General features: G+C 41.4%; 1 long non-coding RNA gene across 1 annotated transcript; it reads left to right on the top strand.

The window, feature by feature from the left end:
* The first annotated feature begins 2,702 nt into the window (after window positions 1-2,702).
* On the top strand, window positions 2,703-20,977 carry LOC134492280 (uncharacterized). Its single transcript, XR_010067418.1, has 4 exons — window positions 2,703-2,765; window positions 3,286-3,366; window positions 18,477-18,545; window positions 20,851-20,977. It is a non-coding gene; the product is annotated as an uncharacterized LOC134492280 (long non-coding RNA).
* Window positions 20,978-23,022: the final 2,045 nt, after the last annotated feature.

The raw sequence follows: 23,022 nt of genomic DNA, 5'->3' as shown, positions 1-23,022 counted from the left end.
TGAACCCTACAAAATATGATATATTTTACCTCCTGTCTCAAATCTTCTAGGGTGATGTGAAAAGGTCCGTAGGTGTCAGATTCCTTCGATCAAAGGGTTCATAGAACCCCTTATACAAGCATCTTCCATCACTTCCTTATCAATGTCTTAGAATCTCTGTCACTGGATGGGAGGGGGTGTGAAGTTGGAGTGTGAATTGCATTATTATGGCTACAAATTTATGATGGGTCACATCAAGGCCAGCAGTTAGAGATACACCAGGAACACCACCTGGATGGGAGGGGGGGTGACATACTTTCATGGGAAAGGGAGGCAGACAAGGCAATGTAGTTTTAAATGTATGTTTTGGCGGGAATTCTCCATTCACAGCTTTGCTTCTGTCCTAGTCATTTTGCTTCATTAAACAGTTAAAGGAATCTGGACTCCTGACTGTTATTGTGTGAATGCTCGAATGGTCTAGGGCTGACAGTAGGATTCACAGATCTAAACAATTTGTTATGCCCAACAGACTGGAAGCATTTGTTTTGCTTGCTTGCTTAGAATGCTTGCCAAGTAAGAGTTGGTATTCACCTGTTACATTTTCTTTCCTCAGGTGAAAATAGGTATATACTGCCACCAGTGCAGTACAAGTTTTATTCTGATGTAAGTAAAGGAGTAATAAGCATACTTTTTTCCTTCTTTGTGTGAGCTGTATTGTTTACACTAATCTTGCAAGGAGTTATATAGTGGGAGGGGGAGTGTGTGTGTGTGTGTGTTTGCTGTTATTGAACCAGCCTGTCATAACCTGGAGCCCTCCTGCTATGTTGGGATTTCATTCCCATAGTGCTTCAGCCATTGGGCATGCTGGCTGGGAATTATGGGATTTGAAGGTCAATAAATCAGGACTGAATCAAATTGGGGAAAGCAGATGTTGAAAAAGTTAGTGAATAAGAAATGGGCCATTTAGACCAGACTTTCTCAACTGGGACTCCATGGAAACCCAAGGTTCCAGGAGAGGTCACTAGTGGTTGTGTGAAAGATTGTGACTGAAAAAAAATAAACATCATTTTTTGAACTTCACGTGCTGCACAGTGCTAGTGCTGACAGTGGTGGGAATTTTTATGCACTGCGACTCAGCTGCTGGCCTACTGCGTTGCTGTTGTTGTAAATGCTGTAAAATATGGATTGTTTAGGTTAGAAGTGAATTGTATTGTGAAGCTGTCATATTGTTTGCAATTTTTATGCGGAGTTCACTGAGACCTGAAAATTATTTCAAGAGTTCCTCCTGGGTAAAAAGGTTGGGAAAGGCTGATGTAGACGATTGAGTCCAGCCCTCTCCTCAGTGCAGGAATTTAAAATAAAATAACCAAAAATAGTTGGCTATCTAGCTTTGGTTTTAATATTTCACATGAAGGGGGACCCGACACCTCTCTGGGTAATAGCTGGATTGTCAACTTGCTCTCACTGGTTACTCTGATTTTTTGTTTTCTAACATTCAGCTGGAATCTTCCTTCCTGTACTTAAATCCATTATTCCATATCCTACACTCTTAACAAGAGAAGACAGTTCTTGTCCTTTTTCTGTGTGACCTCCTTCTAGGAATTTGAAGAATACTATCATATCCTCCCCTAGGCTTCTCTTCTCAAGACTAAACAGAGGACTATCTCTCTTTATACAACATGGTTTCTAATTCCCCTGATCATTCTCATCATGCTTTTCTAAATCTATTCCAGTTTCTCTAAATCCTTCTTAAAGTGTGGTGCCCTGAACTGGACACAGTACTTGAGGTCAGTGCCGAATAAAGTAGAATGATTACTTCTTATGATTTGAACATTCTGTTGAAGAAGCCTAAGCTTGAATATGAACTTCTTTTCCTCTTAAGATGTCTTGCTATGGAAAGCTATATATAATTGCTCTTAGTTTATTAACATTTACTTTTATGAATTCAAAGATACACATTCAATTACTCTCTGCCTTACTTTCTCTTAAAATCAGGAACTCCAGCATTCCATTTTGCAGACTGCTGGAAAGCATTTGGCCCAGAGAGATCAGAAAAATCACACACCAGGCATTTCTATAAAAATAAATTTATTTACAGAAAGCTCAAAAACATATTTACAGGCTTGTGCATTCACACATGCTCAGAGCGGGGAAGAGACTGTGCTGCAAGGAAAAGGAAACTGAAACTGAAACAAGTCCAGGCAAGCTTCTTCCCCCAGGCAATGCAGCTATTAACACCCAAACTGAGGACAATTACATTCAACCTTTTCACCCTGCCGATACTTAAGGAAGTAGCAGAAAACAATATACCAACATTCCATAGCTACTTTCCCCCAATATTCCTGCTACTTCTATTTCCTTGACTATGTTTTCAGTATCAGTTGGGAACATGTCAAGGACACTACTAGTGCCCAGCCAGGCATGTCATCTTCCTCAGAAGATAATGCTAATGAACCTGGCAATTCACATGTCAAGGAATCATGCCTCAGTACAAGCAGTGAAAGACAAGATGCAGGCCCCATTATTCCAACCCTTGATAGAGAGAACCTCAGAACTGGCAGCAATCCCCCCCCCAAAAAAACCCATCAGTACACAGGCAGCTATAGGTGGAAAGCCAGAAGATAATCAAACAGAGGAAGGTGCCTGATGAGAACTGAAGCATTGTAGGATAGAAAAGTAGGAAAACTAGGCTGATTAGCTTTAGCTACATTGGGTGGGAAGTTTCCCTTCTGCTTCATCCCATGCCCATCTCTGTGTCCAAAAATAAACTGGCTGACAGTTTACAGGTATGCAGCATCTTTTTATTAATGTATACTTATTATTTTATATTTAATTTATGTGAAGTCTGGCAACTTAGTAGGAATTACACATGCCATTCCAAACAACTGCCTGCACTCACCTGATGATGCCTATCTCATCTCATGTTAAAGGGAGTTATTGACGGTTGTTTCCCCATCAGCAAGCAACAGCTGGTGATAACAGAAATGAAGCCAGGGGAATCCACCAATCACTTTCCTTAACTTGGCCTGCATTAAAACAAGGACAGCACCAGTTGCTGGCCTTGTTATTGTGGCAAGGTAGGGTTTGGCAATCAGGGCAGCAAAATTTCCACTGGCTCAAGGACAGACTTTAATGTGCTAGTCTGGTCTGACTGGCCCCTTGCAACTTTGACAAAGGGCTGAGAACTGATGTATGGCTTTATAATTTAATAATTACAGTAAGTGCAGTTGATTTGTAGCTATTCTGGAGCCTCACTGAGTTATGAAATATAATTGGTCCTTTTGTGCTTTCCTCCACCCTGGGAAGGAGAAAGTTGTCATGAAGCCAAGGCAGGAATTTTCTGGGAGGACCATGCTTGGCACAGCTGGTCTCCTAACAGATGTCAGAGTACATAAAGTCCCCCATCACTACTACTAGGCTGGAAACTACTTTCTTTTTCTTTGGTAGAATCCCTATTTTAATCTAGCAATATGAATTATCAACATGGTGTGCATTTCTATTTAAAAACTTAATGTTGCCTTATAGTTGCCAATGGAGGTTATTCCCAAGATGAATATGATCTGCACATAAGCATACTAGGAGTTTTTCCAGAAACCAGGCTATCAGTCTCCAAGGTGCCTCATGCAGACCATACTGTCTCATCAAACAGCTTTAGCTATCGAACAGCCACCGGATGAACTTCCTCAGATCCAGCTGATCCTGAATAACTTGCAAGCAGTAGAAGGATGATTTCCCAGTGCAGTCATCTGGATGGACACCAAGGAATAGAATTCTAAAACCATTTCAAAGCCAGATCCCTCTTCTACACAGAGCACAATTCATGCTCATGGCCAAACACTGAAGCTAGAAGAAAGTTCCATTGCTTTGTAGTTAGCAAAATGTCCCTTATTAATCTACTTATTTAACCACATACTGAAGACTTTAAAAACAAAACAAAAAAAGTGATGGAGGAATAAAACAAATCCAAGTTCTCAGTGAACATTATACCACCACCCTGCACATTTCTGAAAAATTTCTGTTTTGCCATATAAAAACTATGATGGCTCATTAGTTACATTATGTCATGTTCACCGTTCCAATGTTGCCGTTACATCGTAACGTTTCGCATGTCATTTGGCTGATGCGTGTTTCGTCTGGGAGGGGAGGAGGATTCCATCTCGTGGGATTGTTATATGTTGGCAGCTGGGTTGGAATGTGTTTGGGTTATCTCGTGTGTTCAAGGTTCCTTTCCCAGGACATCAGCAGAAACAGTTACCAGCACCTGGGGGTGGGGGGGGGAGTTTGCAACGGCAGGGCGAGGGGAGGGATTACGTTTGTGCTGAGGGTTTTTAGTTTGTATTTGGCGCGCTTTTGCTCATTCTCAGCTTTCTCTGTATTTGCATACTATTCTTTAATAAATCAGATATCATTAAGTTCCTGCTTGTGAGTCTGAGTCTATTAGGGTAGGCAATCCTTACATAAAGCTGAGAATCCCAAAAAAATTACCGTTAGCCCCTTTCCAGATCCAACTAAGTTGTCGTTCTTCCTTACTAATGCAAGGAGTTATATGGATGAATGGGGACCGTATTTTCGTTCAGAAAGAGCCAAGATTAATGCCATTGCCACTAAGCTCAAGGGGCTGGCTGCTGATTGGTTTGTGCAGTTATGTCAATCGGATGCTCCTGAGCTGGAGGAGTTCGAAGAATTCCTGTGGGCATTAAAGTTACACTTTGAAGACCTGTTAGCTAAAGAAAGGGCAAAATGGGTGCTGAGGGAGCTTAGCCAAGGGCCACAATCTGTAGTGGACTATGCTCTGGAATTTAAGGCTCTGGCTGGGAAGGTTGAGGATTGGTCCCAATCTACCTTAATAGAGCTATTTAAGGACGATCTGAACACAGAGGTCCTGAGGTGGTCGCTGGGTAGGGACAACCCAGATACCCTGTATGAATGGATACAGTTGGCAGGGAAGGCTGAACATGCCTATGAGACCTTCGCTCACAGGAAGGCGATGAGACATTCCGGGCTCAGCAAGGGTTTTCGCCTTGCTGTGCCTACTGGAAAGTCCGGTCAACGTGCCTGGGAGGAGGAGAGGGAGCGCCGTTATGCAAAAGGCCAGTGCCTCCGACGTGGAAAGGAGGGTCACCGAGTGGCGGCATGCCCGAAGGGCAAGACCGATGATTGTTCGGGGAAGCCGGCGGGGAAATCACCCTCCCTACCCAGGAAAATAAAGGCAGCCAAGGCAGAAACTGAAGTGGAGGAGGTTCCTTACTTCGGGTGCAAGGGGGAGCTCGATCTACACCAGCCGGCGGGAAACGCCAGCCACCTGCTCTAAAGAGCGCCTGTGGGCAGGTGGTGGAGGACGGGCACGAAGATGTTTCAGTGAGTGCCAACTGTCCCACGCTGAACATGAAAGTAAAGTTAGGCTCCCACACAAGGACCGTGGAAGTTTGGGCACTGATTGATTCGGGGTGTTCGCGTTGCTTGATGCACCCTGATGTGGTGGCTGCTCTGGAGTTACCCAGCTTTCCACTGCAGTGTCCCATGATTTTCACCCAGCTGGATGGTTCTACTGCGGGAGGGAAACCGGACACCCATTTCACGGGAATGGTGGTGTTACAATTGGGCAGCCACCGTGAGGGGCTGCAGTTTGTGGTGGCGCCTGTGGGGCATCCCTTAGTCATTCTGGGGATTCCTTGGTTGGTCCAACAAAACCCCTATATAAATTGGGTGCACAGGACTTTGACTTTTGGGGATGGTTTCTATCAAGCCCCTGGGGAGGAAGACGCTCCGGAGGCTGCAGTGGGGAGGGCAGTGGCAGCAACCCCGCATTTCGCTGTCACACCACTGGAGGGCTTGCTGGAGCAATACCAAGGCTTTGTGGATGTGTTTGGTGAGAAAGAAGCGGACCAACTCCCACCCCATCGAAAAACTGACTGTGCGATAGAGTTGGTCCCCGATGCTCAATTGCCCAAGCCGAAAATTTATGCCATGACTCAGAAGGAACTGGCAGCGTTGAGGGAGTTTGTGGACAAGAACTTGGCCAGGGGTTTTATTGAACCAGCAAATTCACCAGTAGGCACCCCCATCTTGTTTTGGGTAAAGAAGGATGGGACATTGAGACTTTGTACAGATTATCGCGGATTGAATGTGGTCTCGATATTAAATAAATATCCTCTGCTGTTAATAAAAGACATGTTAGCACATCTGGCTAAGGGGAGAATCTTATCTAAGCTGGATTTGCAGGAAGCCTATTTCCGCATCCGCATACGGGAGGGGGATGAATGGAAGACTGCTTTTAATTGTCCACTGGGTTCTTTTCAGTATAAAGTTCTGCCTTTTGGGTTGGCGGGGGCACCAGGGGTGTTCATGCAATTGATCAATGAAGTGTTACATGAACATTTGTTCAAGGGTGTACTGGTCTATTTGGATGATGTTTTGATTTATACTGAAATGGAAGAGGAACATGAGTGCTTGGTGAAACAGGTGCTTAGCAAACTGAGAAAGGCTGAGCTCTATGCTAAGCTTTCTAAGTGTGAATTTCATCAGACTCAGCTTGACTACCTGGGGTACAGGATCTCTGATAAGGGCATTGAGATGGATCCTGCGAAGATTCAAGCCATTTTGGGGTGGGAGCGCCCGCGTACCCGTAGGCAGCTCCAAAGTTTCCTTGGATTTTCCAACTATTACCGCCAATTAATCCAGGGGTTCGCAGAAATTGCGTTGCCTCTTACTGACTTGTTATGTACCAAGGGGTTGGGGGACACATGCAAGGTAAAGAACCCGGGGACATTGCTCAATTGGACAACTGACTGCCAGGTGGCTTTTGACAAGCTCAAAAGCCTGTTCACTGCTGAACCCATTCTTCAACACCCTGATCCCACTAAACCCTCTGTGGTTCAAGTGGATGCTTCTGATTTTTCAATTGGAGCGCTCTTGCTGCAAGCGGATGCTGACAACCACCTGAAGCCATGTGCGTATCTGTCCCAGAAATTTTCCGAGACAGAAAGGCAGTGGCATGTTTGCAAAAAGGAAGCTTTTGCTGTCAAGGCGGCTTTGGAGGCATGGCGCCACCTTTTAGAGGCGGCTAAATGTCCTTTTGAGGTTTGGACTGACCATAAAAATTTGGAAGCGCTCAGCGCACCCCGGAAGCTTAGTCCTAAACAGATCCGCTGGGTGCAATTTTTTAGTCGCTTTGACTTTAAATTGAAATTCATTCCGGGCAAGAAAAACTTCCTGGCTGATGCACTTTCCCGCCTACCCCAGGATGCGGTCCAGGTACCTGACGTTGTGGGTACAGTGTGGACAGAACCCCAATTGGGTTTGCAGGCTGTCACACGCAGTCAAACTCGTGCGCAGCTGCCTCCGGCGTCAGTTTCACCGGCTGGGGGGAGGACTCCAGTTCCCTCTCAATTGCAACAACAGTTTCTGCAAGAGGTGAAATCTGATACTTGGTTGCAGGCAAATAGAGACAATGTTACATTTGACAAAGGGTTAGCTTGGAAGCAAAACCGCCTCTATGTGCCTGACAATTTGCGAAGGGAAATTTTAAATAGATGTCATGATGATAAGGTGGCTGGTCATTTTGGGTTTGTCAAAGCGTTGCACCTGGTACGGCGCCAGTTTTGGTGGCCCACCTTAAGACGTGATGTAAAAAGTTATGTTGCTTCTTGTCCTGTCTGTGCCATGTCAAAACGGAAAGGGGGGAAACCACATGGGCTGCTGCAGCCGGTGGCCAGCCCCTCCCATCCTTGGGAGGAGGTTTCTATGGATTTCATTGTGGATTTGCCTCCTAGTCAGAGAAAAACTGTCATTTGGGTGGTAAAGGACTACTTTTCTAAGCAAGCCCATTTCATTCCATGTGCTTCTATTCCGTCTGCTCAGCAGTTGGACTGCCTTTTCTAATCCACATCTACCGGATCCACGGTAGCCCCTCCCGCTTGGTCACGGACTGCGGGACACAATTCACTTCCCAATTTTGGAAGTCATTTTTGAAGCTGGTGGGCACCAAGCAGGCGTTGTCCACTGCGTCGCATCCGGAGACTGCTTGTGAGTCTGAGTCTATTAGGATAGGCAATCCTTACACATATATTGGTTGTACATGTTTCCCAGCTAGCCTGATATACAATACAGGCTACATAGCACCATTCCAAGAACTATTTTTTTAAAAAAAAATTAACCCTCTCTGTCAAACACAATTATGAAATACTTCAATGCTGTCTTTCTCTAAGGATTCAATGGGGCATTATTAGCAGCAGAATTATTGAAAGGAGAACAATCAAAGGTCTGTGCAAAGCAAAATGTTGTACAAGTTGTTTGCATGGTCCGCTGGATCCCTTCCCATTCCCCACCACCACAGCCTTTAACTTGTTATCCCATCTAACATGAAGTTTTTTTAAAGGAATTTTAATAAACCCCATTTTACTTTCCTTACAAGAAGACATCTGACCTAATAGGACAAAGGGGTTGAGACTTAAAATGCAAAGGGCATTGGCCTTAGATCTTTAAGGGTTTCTGTTCCCTGTAACTGATGTATAGTTTGTTTTTTTTTCATTGGGCCTTTGATTTAAGAGTCAAAGCAAGTCAGAAACACAAATAAAAAGTGACTGAAACACCTTTGAAAACAGTGTGACCTACCCCAAAAATTCAGAGCTAAATGGATGTTATATTTGCTCCGGCTCAGACATTATAGGCCATTCCAGACATTTTTAAGCCCTATTTTTTTCCTCTTAGAACTCTATTTAGGCCAACTGTTATTTAGTGTTTTTTTTTTAAGTTGCAATGTCTAACACTAATTCTCTCTATATTCTTTCTTTATAAAAATTGGTAATATCCACTCTTCCCACCTGGCAAACTCCAGGTATACTGATTACCCAGTCAGCTATGTACCAGAATCTGGGTCAGTAAGCTACAGTTCATGGACCTCTGAGCTGGCAGATGTGAGCAACAGTTGGTTGGCTTGCAAGGTAGGGGAATTCTGTTAGGTGACAAAATGGATAAATGGGGACAAGATGAATCAGTACAGAAAAATTGATTGGGCCATTCAGAGACCCAAGAATGACTGATAATGATGACTGTTTTGGCAAATATCTGTTTAGAAAAAGGTCTGTTTGGAATATGTGGTTTAAGCATAAGTCTGTTCATACATACACATGACAAAGGAATGAACAAAAAACTGAAAGCATGATTGATTTGCTTGTTAGTGACAAAAGGCTTAGAGAATTAGTGAAATATACAAAGGTGAGAAGAGGTTTAAAATATGGGATAGGCCATTAATTAGGAGAGTCAAGCCTGGATCTTGAGAAAAAATTGACATGGAAGAAAAGGGGAAAAAGTGAAAGTAATTGTAATAAAAATAGAATGATTGCTGGAAGAAAAAGAATGAGTCCTCTATAGACAATACTGATTCTGACAACCGGTATATCAGTTAAACAATGGCAAAAAGATATTTCTAAGTTTATAAAGCAAGGTAAAAAACCGAGAATTAAATACAAATTAACATACACAATTAACAAAACAGTCTTTAAACTTAAAGAAAAAAGAAAAATTAATAGAAGACCAAAGGAAAAAAAAGAGAAAATTAGGGGGAAAAAACCCTCACCCCAAACAAACTAAAAAAGCGGGGGGAAGGGGTGGGTGGGGGGGGACACTGGTTTACTAATAAATACTTGCTGAGTAACTTGCTGAGATGGGTGGCTCTAGAAATCAAATAAATAAATGAACAAATAAACAAATAAAACACACTACTATTACGTAATCATCATAAAATATTATTGTAAAATATCACAAAATCTCTGCCATAGTAACGCATATTGCTGCGTCCTTTGATTAGTAGAAAATATTGCCTTTTCCAAAACAGATTGATCACACATTTCCAACAACCATTCCTTAACCACCGGAATAATATCAGTTTTCCAATTTCTTAATATGGTTATTTTAGCCATCCCCCATGCTCAATACTTATCTGGCAGGGGAGATGCCATGAAAAAGAAGTGGATTATCTTGATCTTTTCTGATCTCGGTACGGGATGGAGACAGTATCGATTGCTCTGGTGGATGACCAATGTCAGGCCATGGATGGGGCCAGTGCACCTATTCATACCTTTCCACAGCCCTTGGTACCATTGACCAGGGTATTGCTCTAGACCACCCACAGGGGCTAGGGACTGGAGGCACTGCAAAGTGGTCCCACACATTCCTCAGTGAGGAGTTCCAGTCAATGCTTTTAGGGGTAGAGAGATCAGCTCAGTGGCTTCTGTATTATGGGGTGCCACAGGGTTCAGTCCTCTCTTCCCTACATTTTAATATCTGCATAAAGCCACTGGTCGTCTGACAGTCTGGGATATGGTGTCATTAATATGCTGAGGATATTCAGCTAGACGCTGCTATCCCAGGCTTTGCCTAAGATACTCTTGATGTTATCCTGGAGCCTAGAGGCTGTCAGGGTCTGGATGGACAGAGCAAGCTGAAGCTGAATCCAAGCAAGACAAGTGCTATTTGTCTAGGGAGGCTCTCTGTTGGCCCCAGCGTTGTCTCTTGGCAGGAAAGCATTAGCCGTGAAGGAGCAGGCTGCAACTTGAGGATCCTTCTGCACTCGTGGCTTCTGGTAGAACAGCAGGTAGAGGTGGTGGCCGGGGGGATCTTGGTGCAGCAGGTGCAGTCTTACCTGATGCAAAAGGACCAAGTATAATAACTTATACCCCACCTCTGTTTAATCATAGGAACCCACTCTACATGGGGCTGCCTTTAAAGACTACTTTAAAGCTACAGCTAGTTCAGAATGCAGCAGCTCATATGCTACCTTCCTTCTGTTACTGGAAGCATAACCTGGGTTCAAGTCCTTTCCTGTCCTTAGTCAGCTTCCAGGTACAATTTAAAATTGTGGCTTTGACCTACAAAACCCTTTATGGCTTTGAAACTAGGTCCCTCCAGGGCCAATTAGTCCAACTGGAATCTGCCAGCCCCAAGATGTAGATCAGACCAAGAAATCAACTCCACATTAAGACTAAAACTATGTCTATGAAGTACAGAATCTTGCAAGTCTGATTATGCTTTACCTCCTTCCTTTCTTACACTCACATGAATTAGGGGGATATCTATCTGAATCATTTACACATACCTTCTTCATTGTTTGGACTTAAGCAATATTTCTTCCTCGTTGCTTTGGTAACTGATCTCCCCTCTCTCCATCAAGGCCATCCTCTGTACTCTCTGGAGAATCAGCCTGACTGATAAGGTCATTTGGGGAGAAATAGGTGATAGTTTCCCAGTTCTGAGAAATAAAAGAGGCTGAAGCCAGAAGATGTTGCTACTGTGGAACAGCCTTCCAGTGGAAATTAGACCGCTTCTCCATCATATTTAAGAAAATATTAAAAGCTAAACTCCTTCATACAGCACTTATAATCTAGGATTACCCTTCAGTGTATATGTTGGTTCAACATGATGGTACATGTTTTGTTCTCTTACTTTTGATTGTTTTATTGTTTACTAATTAGATGTTTTTAATTTGTTTACCATGGAAGTTTTAGTCATTTTTACATGCCTTGTAAACTGACAAGAGTAAATACTTGATTGCAGAGGGATATAAGTGTAATAAATAAAGAGGGATTCTTTTAGAATTAGTAGTGCAACATAACTTTGCAAAATAGATTATTTACACAATATTAAATGGGTTTTTAAAAGATGCGAAGAGGTCTGGTGGAAGGAATGCACAAGTTTACAAAGAATTAATAAACAGTAACAATTTTTTTTTTTTTGTCAAGTGTATAATGAGAAGGAAAACGGGTATTCTGGTTTTAAATTATCAGCACCACTGAGCAAATATTTATATGGCTGTACCATTCATTTTAAACATGTGCCCACTAAGTATCAATCTGTGTAAGCATTTCAGTTCATCACTGAGATGTCTGGCTCATTTACCATGTACACAATACATGTTCCAATCTGTCATTCCCTCTTTATAGTCTACTTTTTCCCCAAAGGTTTATTTTATTGTATTTTCCTTTTGGGGGCTTGGGGCTTCTATGCACCACCAAGAAAAATCTGTTTTCATCTTGAAGACGCTAAACAACAACTTCAATAGGGAAAAGGGCAGTTTTGTTATCTGTGGGATATGGAGAAGGGAAGTAGTAACAGGACTGGGGATGGTAGCTAAAGGAAAAATATCCATCTTTTGCCAATAAGCTGCTATGCTTTCAAACAATGTTAGCAAGTGCAAGCTGGATAGAATAAATTGAGTGAGAATGGGAACATCTTGCAAACATGCAGCAACTGGTTGTACAGTGCTTTCATTCATTTTTGATTCCTGCACAGATAGTATGCATTACTGGGTTGAGTGGAATGAATGAATGAATGAGGCCAAAACATGTTGAATATAAGGAAAGAAACTTATCTCTTGCAAACAGGCACAAATATTTGGGGTAAGGACAACATTATTAGCGTTTTAGAGTTCCAGGGTAGCTCCTGCCTAGAAAGACTTCTTTTCCTTAGTGACAATCAATCAGGATTGGGAAAAGTATTAGGAAAATGAAATATGTAGATACACTCCCAGGTGAGAAGGTATCTAGACTTTTTGCAATTATATGTTTGTCTGTCCGTCCGTCTGTGTGTCTGTGTGTAGAGTGTGTTGTGTGTCTCTGTGTTTTAAAAACTTGCTTTTTCTCCAAGCACTGAGTTAAGATGTTGGATGAGCGTGTCTGGAAAACTGATCTAGGATTTTGATTATGTTGTGGTTTGGACCTCTGTATGTGCTGCTTCATATTGTGTTGTTGTGAGGTTCTTTTATATTTATAGTTTATCTTTCACTTTTAATTCAATGTCAGTAGCCCAGAGTCTCATTTTTGCAAGTCAAGCAGCTAAACAAATTTTAAATAAATAAATAATATAGCTCCAAATGAGATAATTGTTCATTAAATTTTGCTTAATTAAGCTGCAGACTGGATGAACTTTGCTGGGGACCCTTCTGTGTACTTTATTCTCAGAAGCGAGCCAACAATGAACTGCCTTTGATGAACCATTAAGGATTCATATATTTGGACAAAACTGTTTTCAACAGTGCAGTAAAAAAGGTAATGCTTGTTTTGCTGATAATATCGCTTCCACTTCTTCACTGGCAAATTGAGAGAGACCAAAAAAGTAAAAAGTACCATAATGTTTTCCAATTTCAAAGATATTGTGGTTTTCTTTCCCAATGGAGAACTTGGAAGGGAAGTGTTGTGGTTCTTTAAATAGCATTTGTGGAACCTCAGTAAAAAAAAAAAATCCAGAGATTTAAAGCAGCCATAGTAATTTGATAGGCCACAGCTTTCTTTCCTCCCTACAGTGATTACATCCTCACTGAACCATAATAAGGCAAGAATAATATCAGCAATTATTCCACTGACACCCTTCTTTTGAAATGTCTCCAAGCAGCAGTAGTTGTGGCAGAGGCTCCAACATCTCCGCTCTGATGTGCTCCAGCAAAAGACTGGTTTCACCAGGAGATAATGCCAGACTGTGAGACAAAGGGTCAAACTAAGCCAGAGAGTCCACATTCTAGTGTACCCTGAACTTGGAAGCTCACAGGGTGACTTTGAGCCAGTCACTCTCAGTTCAACTTAGCTCACAAGCTTGTGGTGGTAGGGAACACAGTGTTTTCTGCCTTGAACTCCTGAAGCAAAAGTGGGATACAAATCTAACAAAACTTTATCTCATCCATTTGATTTTACTTTTGTGTTAAATATTTTCAATTTTTGCTGGTCGTTGACTGAATAAACAGTATTTCAAGCTAACAAATAAACTTGTATTGGAAAAAGAAGTACTTCAATAATGCAGTAAAAAGCATTGCTGAGGCCATTCAGAGTTCCTACCATCCGCCCCAGGACCTATTCCTACCAAACTCATATTGGTGTCTCCTAGGCAAAATGGAGCTGGAAAGCTATTGTCCTGGAAGGACAGTCTTACTATAACAGAGAATAAGCCAGCAATCTCAGGCAGAAGAGGCTGCAGTGGCAATTCTTTTGTTCCTCACATTCTGTTCCCACCGTGGGGAGAAAAAAGTCAAAGCACATTTCATCCGTCTCCACTAGTCAAGCCAGAATTTTAAAGAAATGTTTACAATAATGCGTACTCTCTTCAGGATACCATGTTGAGACCTCCTAAGGCCACTTTACCACCTTTTCCAGATGAAGACAGAATCCAGATGCTTGTGCCAGATGAATCCTCCACTGATCACATGGCATCATAACTAGGCACCTGCAACTGTGGGCGATATATCCCTGTGCCCATGGCACAGTATCTGTAAAATGCCATTTCCAGGCAGAAATACCAGTCTATCATTGTTTTGTGCTTGAAGGGATGGTCCATGCTCCCAGCAGGCTAGGTTGCTGGCCTGCTGCTTCGCCTCCCAGCTTCCTTGACCCCACTATAGAAGCATAGTGATTAGTTAAAGGAACACAGATATAGAGTTGCCAGCATTAGTTCTGAAGGTAAAGAGGCTGGCCAAGATGGCAAGAAGATAATATCAGGGAAATTTTAAGATTTTAATTCTCTTTTATTTTTAAGAAAAGGAGGAAGGGATGTTTGTTCAGGCAAAGACTTCAAACAATGGGGCAAGGCACTCAGTTACTGGCCAGCACCCAAACACTAATTGGCTGACAGTTTTTTGTGACCTGCTGTTGGCTAGAGAGGACATTGATGATTAGCTGCTGGCTCTCTGAGTTTTATAGATTCGTAAAGACGAAACAAAGAGTTCCAAAGCCCTAATAAATCTGAGAATAATCAAAACAGCTCAGATTAATCTTGGGAGCATTTTAAATTGGATTCTGAAGAGTTGGAAGATGAGGCACTGGAAAAGTCCTCCTTATTCATGAGACATAATAATTTAGCCTCTTCAAACTGACCAGAACTCCTTACAAAAGCCTGTGTTGAGTTACAGGATTTCCTAGTTGTTTCATGGATATAGAAAGTATCTTTCAACAGGAGTTGTCACCTTTCATGGTAGGCCAAGTGGATCAGGAAACAGAGACCACAAGACCTGCTGGAACTCTATTTTATTGCTATATGTTATAATAACAGAATCTTTGAGGCCTGACAGAGTTTCCTTCTGCCCCCTCTTATACCATACCAAATCAAGGGCTGGGTTGAGTTTCTTTCTTACCCCCTTTTCCTTCCCAGAGTTACATGGATGCTTACCTAACTATTCTTGCATTCCTTCTTCAAGATTAGTGCCCTACTCCTCTTCAGGAGCACAAACTGGTTGGTGGTACCTCTGATCTTTCTGGTCCAGCCCAGTTGCTCCATATCTGGGGTTAACAGGTAATGAGGGGTCTTGGGTTGGCTCTGGTGTTATGCTTTAGTACAGCAATTAACCTTTACCTCTCTGTCTAGCTGACCCATAAAAGTTTGGTGGTAAGGAAGGAACCAAGAAAATGACATGGAGACAGATTTAACTACTCTCCCCACTCTAAGTAAAGGGGTGATTAAGTTCTAGGGTACGCTTGACTTTTATGCAAAGTAAGGCAAAAGTGCCAGGCAAAGTATGTCTAAGGAAGTCAGAAGTTGCTCTGACCTATGCTCTCTCTGAATGGTATCTGGTTGCAAAAATAACTTTTAATGGATAATGTGAGGCAAAAAGGAGAAAAGACAAAGCAAGCATAAATTTGCAAAATGGAAGGAGATCCTCCAGCCCATTTACTCAAGTTACTAAAAACTGAATGGGGAAAACTTAGCTAAGTTAGCAAAAACTGAATGGGAACAGATCTCAATAATCAGTGCTCTTCAGCTGACTCAATATATTTAGCTGCAGAGGGCAAAAGACTAGTCATTATTCTTCAGAAGCCATCCGGACTGGGAGTAGAATTTCATTTCAGCACTGGAAATATAAGGTTCCTCCACTCTTGAGAGCAGGAAGCTAGTTTAAGAAATGTTCAATTCCAAGAAAGGGAATTGACACTTAAATGACAGAGGAACTGTCATTTAGGGTCCCCCTCTCATTCCAGCCACTGCAACCTGAGACAATGGCCTCACTCTACCCAATAATAAAATAGTGCTGAATATACTCTGAAACTGGAAAACTGCTACTATTTGCTCTAGGACCTTACTTAGGAATAGCACATTTGGCTTCTGAATAATGGTTTGACCACTGTCACCTTTAGGGTGGTTGCTTCTGAAGTCCCAATAGATTTTATTAGTCAGAAAGAGCCAGGATACATGGAAGGTTTGCCTCAACCATGCGTGGTATGGAGCATGGATCCCCAAGCTTCTCAGCCCATTGACCCCTTCATGAAGTTTCAGATTGCTCATTGATCCCCAAACATTTATTATATGGAAATAATTTAATAAATACTACTTTAACTAATGGCACTACTAGAATAACAATAACAATAATAGAGACAACTCAAGGCCGACTGGCTGGCGGCTGACCATCCAACCCTGGATAACACTGTCCCACCACTAGCCACCTCGCCTTCAGGACTAGGGCATGGAGCTCTACAGAGATCCAAAAGGATTAATTGATCCCAATTGACCTTCCATCATTTATTGACCACCTATTGACCCCCAGCCATCTACTGATTCACTTTTGACCCCCAGCCATTTATTGACCCCTTGGATAGTCCCATTGACCCTTGGGGGTCAATATTGATCACTTTGGGGAACCCTGCTATGGAGTAATTGTACAGCTGACCAATATTTCATAGCCAGGATTAGTATTTCCCTTCAGGCTATCAGAAACCAAATGACTAGGCACAGAAGTGACTCTAATTAAAACCAGCTGGATCTCTGTTTTCTTATCTCTGCATGCAATTCTAAGAATTTTTCTCTCCACTATTCTGTCATTATATGAAATGTACCATTTTGTCATAATGAATCATTTTCTTTTCTACTTGTTTCTTAAGTTGATGCTATCTGGTTTTGTTCTCACACGTTCTGAAGCATTCCGCTTTCTTTTATATCCGAGTTGGTTCTCTTAAATTAAAATTATTGCTCCTATTATCATTTAACTCTTTTAAAATCTATTGTTCAAAAGCCCTGGGAGTTCAGACTGATCTTTAACTATTGATACTTTTTTTTCCTGAGCTCAGAGTTTTTTTTAAAAAGAATATATGCCTCGAGTAGAGAAAATAATACATCTAAAAGCAGAGAAATATTTTTAAAAATAATTTTAAATTTATTTAATTAAATAATTTTAAAATAAATTAATATTTTAATAAAAATATTAAAACCAGTCTGGATTATATTTGTTTTTTTAGCTGTTCTGTATGGGCTCCTGTGGGTTTTTTCTGTTTTGTTCTGAGTTTATTCCAGCTTTCTCTGAATAAGTTTTTCAGAAATAACATATTGCTCTTTATTATATTACTATGGCAGGAATAGATCATACCTACATATTCCATAGACCATTTCCTCACTAGTGACTTATAAGGGGTTAAATTACCTAGCTAACATTGAAGCGATATAAACCCTGCTCTCATTAGTTATTTTCACACAGTGATGGTTGAATAACTCTAGAATACTCTCAAGAGCTATAGATACCTAGAGGGAAAATGACCATAGGCAATACAGACAGATCTCTGTTCCCAAAAGCTTACAGTGTAAAATAGATAGGGACAAACAGAGGAGAGGAAAAGACAAGAGCGGGGAGAAATGGAAGAATGTGGGGGGAAAAAACACTTTTAGACATGTAAAAAAACTTAGATACTTTTGGAAAAGAGTTAAGAGAATAAGTCAAGGCAACACGAAAATCCTAGCACTTCTGTTCTTTTTCATCTTTTCAGTCTTTCTTGGCTAGATATTTAATGCCCTCAAGTCCATTTTTAAAAACTTAGAAAACTTTTCCAGGTAAATTCAAGTTACTAGCCTACATACGATTTTGATCAAAGTATGGATGCCCGAATGGGGCAGCAAGGCTTTTTAAAGTGTTACTCCTAGCTTGTGGTAGAGGATGAGGCAACTGTGCTCTTGAATGGGAGTAGATAGCAAGCAATCTGAGATTGCTTCTGGTTTAACCCTTGTCCATCCTTACAGCCTGCCTACAGTTTCTGGTATTCCCTATTCAGTACAAAACAGGAAGTTCACAAGTACAAAATGTCTACTTTGTACAAAAGTGTTGGCTGGGTGTAGACTGGCATGCTACCAGTGTTCCTTTTCTTGCATAAACTATGCCACCCATATACTAGCTATGATTGTTCTTTGCATCTGCTTTATGGATTGTTGTTGTTCAGTCGTTAAGTCGTGTCCGACCCTTCGTGACCCCATGGCCCATAGCACGCCAGGCCTTCCTGTCCTCCACTGTCTCCTGGAGTTTACTCAGATTCATGTTCATTGCATCAGTGATGCTATCTAACCACCTCATCCTCTGCCGTCCCCTTCTCCTTTTGCCTTCAGTCTTTCCCAGCATCAGGGTCTTTTCCAGTGAGTCCTCTCTTTGCATTAGGTGGCCAAAGTATCTGAGCTTTATGGATAGGTGGGCATTATTCTGGGCTGCACTCTGAATGCCATTTTTTTGCAGAATTGAGTAACTAAGATCCATACAAACCTTCTTGCAGGCATAGGTTCAATCTACCTCCCTGAAGAAGCTTCCAGTTCTGGCTCCAAACCTATCTGTCTTCTAAATGGTGAGCATATTTTCTTTGAAGAGATGACAACCTGGAGAGGGGCCTGTGGGTTTGGCTGAGCTTGTTTCTTTGCGCATTGGATGCTTTCCTCATGGCTTCAGTAATGTGCTCCAATCTCATTTGAATGTCTGCCCTTACTTCCAAAATTGAATCAGGAGAACAGCATTTCCACAAGAATTCGGAGAAGAAAAGTCTTGCTGCAACTCACAGTCAGTTTCCCAGCAGGTTCTTAAGGAGGTGGCGTGATGGAACTAAGAAGTAAGGAAGCGGTTGGATCCTAGCGATAAGCCTATCAGCCATGTCTCATCCTCTAACATAGAATTTTGCTTTTTTAAACAAAATACTAATGAGTGAATTTGCACTTCACCCATTAATAAATGTTTCCTATAAGTGCTGCTTGACCTGAATATTCAGAAGTGGATTTGGGGCTGCTTGAAAGAAGAAATCAGGGCAAAAAGCATCACTGTAGAGTTTAAATGCATGATCTTTTGCAAAATATGTCATTTGTTGTATTATCTGTCCATGTGAGCAGCTTCTTTTCACACCCAAGGTGTAGCAGTTAAAACGTGTTAATGCAAATAGCATGATATTGCTTGGGGGATCCTGCTGGCTATTGAGGTTCAAGTAATAGCCTTATTTTTATATTTATTCATTCTGAGTAATTTTATATTTATATATTGTATTTATATTGTATGTTTGTTGTTTTAATTGAGTATTTTATTGTAAACCGCCCAGAGTCCCCCGATGGGAGGAGATGGGCAGGGACAAATTGAATAAATAATTAAGTAAGTAAGATGGAAGGAAGGAAAAACATAAGTCTTTATAGAATCCTAGGAGTTAAGGATATATTGATTTTGGACTTCTCTAGTTGGAAGCTTGCATGATCTGTCTCATTCTGGATCACCAAAAAAGAAAGAAAGGAGACCGAATATCCTTCCAAGCAGGAACTGTGAACATCTAGAAACTATCTCCTTTTGGCTGCAACAGATTTTTTTATAGCTAAGATTATTTTTCAGATGTCTCTTCTACTTTCCCATGTTGGGAACTTCTCTGTGCAGCACAAGCCAAGCTTAATGTTCATCGCTGTAGCCAGATTTTTATTGCTTAGCTGGCCTCATTTTTCTTCAACAGAAATGTGATGCTGAATAGTTTCTCTTTACTGTGTGTTACTGTTGCCAGTGGGAACTGTCCTTATCTCTACACATTAAACTGCACACCCAAATTCTAAATTTAAGGAGTGCACTAAAAATTCCAAAATTTAATTGCCTGAGTTAGAAAATATATTTCTCATTTTCTTAAAAAAAAAATTCTAACTGGATAGTCCCATTGACACTTGGGGTCAATATTGATCCCTTTGGGGAACACTGCTATGGAGTAATTGTACAGCTGACCAACATTTCATATCCAGAACTAGTATGTCCCTTCAGACAGAAATAGGCATACTTAAAACATCTTTAAAATGAGTTGTTAATTTCATTTATTTACAGGTTTAAGGCATTTGCACACCATAGCATTTCCACTCTCCAGTCCTTCAGAAAGCAGTGATCATTTTCATTTCTGCAACTCTTGAAATCAGTGCTTCTTCTAGCTGACCAAAAGGAGTCTGCCACGGAAGGAAGGAAGGAAGGAAGGAAGGAAGGAAGGAAGGAAGGAAGGAAGGAAGGAAGGAAGGAAGGAAGGAAGGAAGGAAGGAAGATCAATACACACCTCTTCAGCAGCCAGACTTCATGAAAATAAGTAGAAGTCTGAAAGGAGAGTAAAATGAATGGCTAGTGCGCCTTCCCATTTATATTTCTAGGTTGGGAAGCTTGTTTGAAAAAAAGAAAAGAGACTTCCACACAGGTTGCCACTACCTTTCTATTGCACTGCATTTAAAAGCCTCTAAAGTTGAAATGAGTTTTGCAACCAGAAATGGGGTGAGGTAAGATAACTTAGAAGATAACCAGAAGATAACTCCTTAATAATGCTGAGAAACTCCAGAAATGGCACTGATTCCATATGACAGAGGGGAGAGAATTCTTATTCTGGATGCCTTAAAAATTCCCTGCAATGGGAAGATGGATGGCCCACAAGTTCCACAGTCACAGTGTTACAAAATGAGCACCAGTTGGCTTCGGTTTTCCATAAAGTGAAACGAAGTAGAGAAAAATCAACTCATCGGTCAAAACCAGCCAACACTGTGTGATTGGACAGTTCCAGAGCTTGTTCCAAACTGGCACAAAGCCCTGGTACGGAGATGCCCTTAGTTCACTACTGCTTTTCAATGTATTTGCAAAGCAAATGTATTTTGTATTTTTGTTTTCAGGCTTTGAAAGAACCCTGGGAAGCATATAAGAACATACAGCCCTTCAGATGTTGCTGAACTCCCACCTATCTCATGAGCCGGAGTATGGAACACTAGTTGTTGTCTTGGGAATCACAGCACGTTGTCTTAATGTTCTATGAAGAATTAATTTCTAGGTATTTTGTCATTTGTGCTCCTAATGCATACAAGTAAGCTGTAAGTAGAGCATATGCACAAGTTTCTTGAACTTCCAGGATTGTTTTTGCACTGGATGTTACTGCACTGCACATTTGCACCTGAGGATCAAACATTTTTGCATTTTTTGTATTAGAGGCTTTAAATAATGCATACATATGCCTCTTTCTGCCCCCCTCCTTTTTATCTTGTGAAAACTCCCGTAAATGCTCAAAATCCAACATAAAAAACATCTGTCTACCTTCAGCTATTTTTAACTATCTAAACTTATTCTACTGTAAGACTGAAATAGTTGCACAACTGGAAAAGATAAGACACAGAAATAAAACCATTTTGTGGGAGTAAAAATGGCTGGATGTTAAACATGCAAAAAAGCCAAGGGCCAGCAGAAAAGGTGTCAAATGACCACTGCTCCTTGCAATACCTTATGGTGATTTTCATAATTATTTTGTGAAACTGGAATGTTACATTAAAAACTTGCAAACTGCAACAGGGTTTGATATTTGTGCTGATTGCTGAACTTACTATCAGTTGACATTAATGTTCATCCTACTATAATTGACTTATACCAATACCCTTACGTTACCTGGGTTTTTCCAGTTTACAGTAAATTGTCTCTCTAAAATAGATTTCTTCTGCCCTTTGAGGGAAAGGATCCTTATTAATGCCTATCAATCTACAGTACTTACGCTGCCCTACTAGCATCCAGGAGTTAAAATTGCTGGAAGAAACATTAACAAACTCAGATATGCAGATGATACCACTTTGATGGCTGAAAGTGAAGAGGAACTGAGGAGCCTTATGATGAAGGTGAAAGAAGAAAGTGCAAAAGCTGGCTTGCAGCTAAACCTCAAAAAAACCAAGATTATGGCAACCAGCTTGATTGATAACTGGCAAATAGAGGGAGAAAATGTAGAAGCAGTGAAAAACTTTGTATTTCTAGGTGCGAAGGTTACTGCAGATGCTGACTGCAGTCAGGAAATCAGAAGACGCTTAATCCTTGGGAGAAGAGCAATGACAAATCTCGATAAAATAGTTAAGAGCAGAGACATCACACTGACAGCAAAGGTCCACATAGTTAAAGCAATGGTGTTCCCCATAGTAACATATGGCTGCGAGAGCTGGACCATAAGGAAGGCTGAGAGAAGGAAGATAGATGCTTTCGAACTGTGGTGTTGGAGGAAAATTCTGAGAGTGCCTTGGACTACAAGAAGATCAAACCAGTCCATCCTCCAGGAAATAAAGCCAGACTGCTCACTTGAGGGAATGATATTAAAGGCAAAACTGAAATACTTTGGCCACATAATGAGAAGACAGGACACCCTGGAGAAGATGCTGATGCTAGGGAGAGTGGAGGGCAAAAGGAAGAGGGGCCGACCAAGGGCAAGGTGGATGGATGATATTCTAGAGGTGACGGACTCGTCCCTGGGGGAGCTGGGGGTGTTGACGACCGACAGGAAGCTCTGGCGTGGGCTGGTCCATGAAGTTACGAAGAGTCAGAAGCGACTAAATGAATAAACAACAAACTAGCATCCAAGGTCTCCCAAGATTATTCTTTTCCTGATTGCTGTCTTCCCTTTTGCAGTGAAACCACTACAAAGGCTAGGAGATGTTTTTTCTTGGTTAGAAGCTTTTCTTTTCTTTTTTTCAAGAAAAACCAACAACAACCTTCAGCACACAGAAAGATTTAGTAAGTGTTTCCCGCTCTCCCTGAGGTCTGTCCCCAATAAATGCAGCCAAGCATATTTTTTTTAAAGAATCTTTTTTTGCTTGGCTTGTGCCAGTGCCTTAAACAAGGAGGTCTTTCTCACTTGAAAATTTTCTGGAAATGTCCAGTGAAGGCAGCATGATCACCTGGTCCTTCAGTTTATTTGTAAGCCAATCCCATTTCACAGAAAGAAAAACACACCTGTCTACATCAGACTTATGCATAAGCATGACTCCTATTAACAGGAAAAGGACTGTCTGCTTATGTAAAGCATGTTCTCCTGCGTTCCC

This window comes from Candoia aspera, chromosome 2 (assembly GCF_035149785.1).
Source record: "Candoia aspera isolate rCanAsp1 chromosome 2, rCanAsp1.hap2, whole genome shotgun sequence".
Classification (NCBI taxonomy): Eukaryota; Metazoa; Chordata; class Lepidosauria; order Squamata; family Boidae; genus Candoia; species Candoia aspera.
This window is presented reverse-complemented; position numbering and strand designations above follow the sequence as displayed.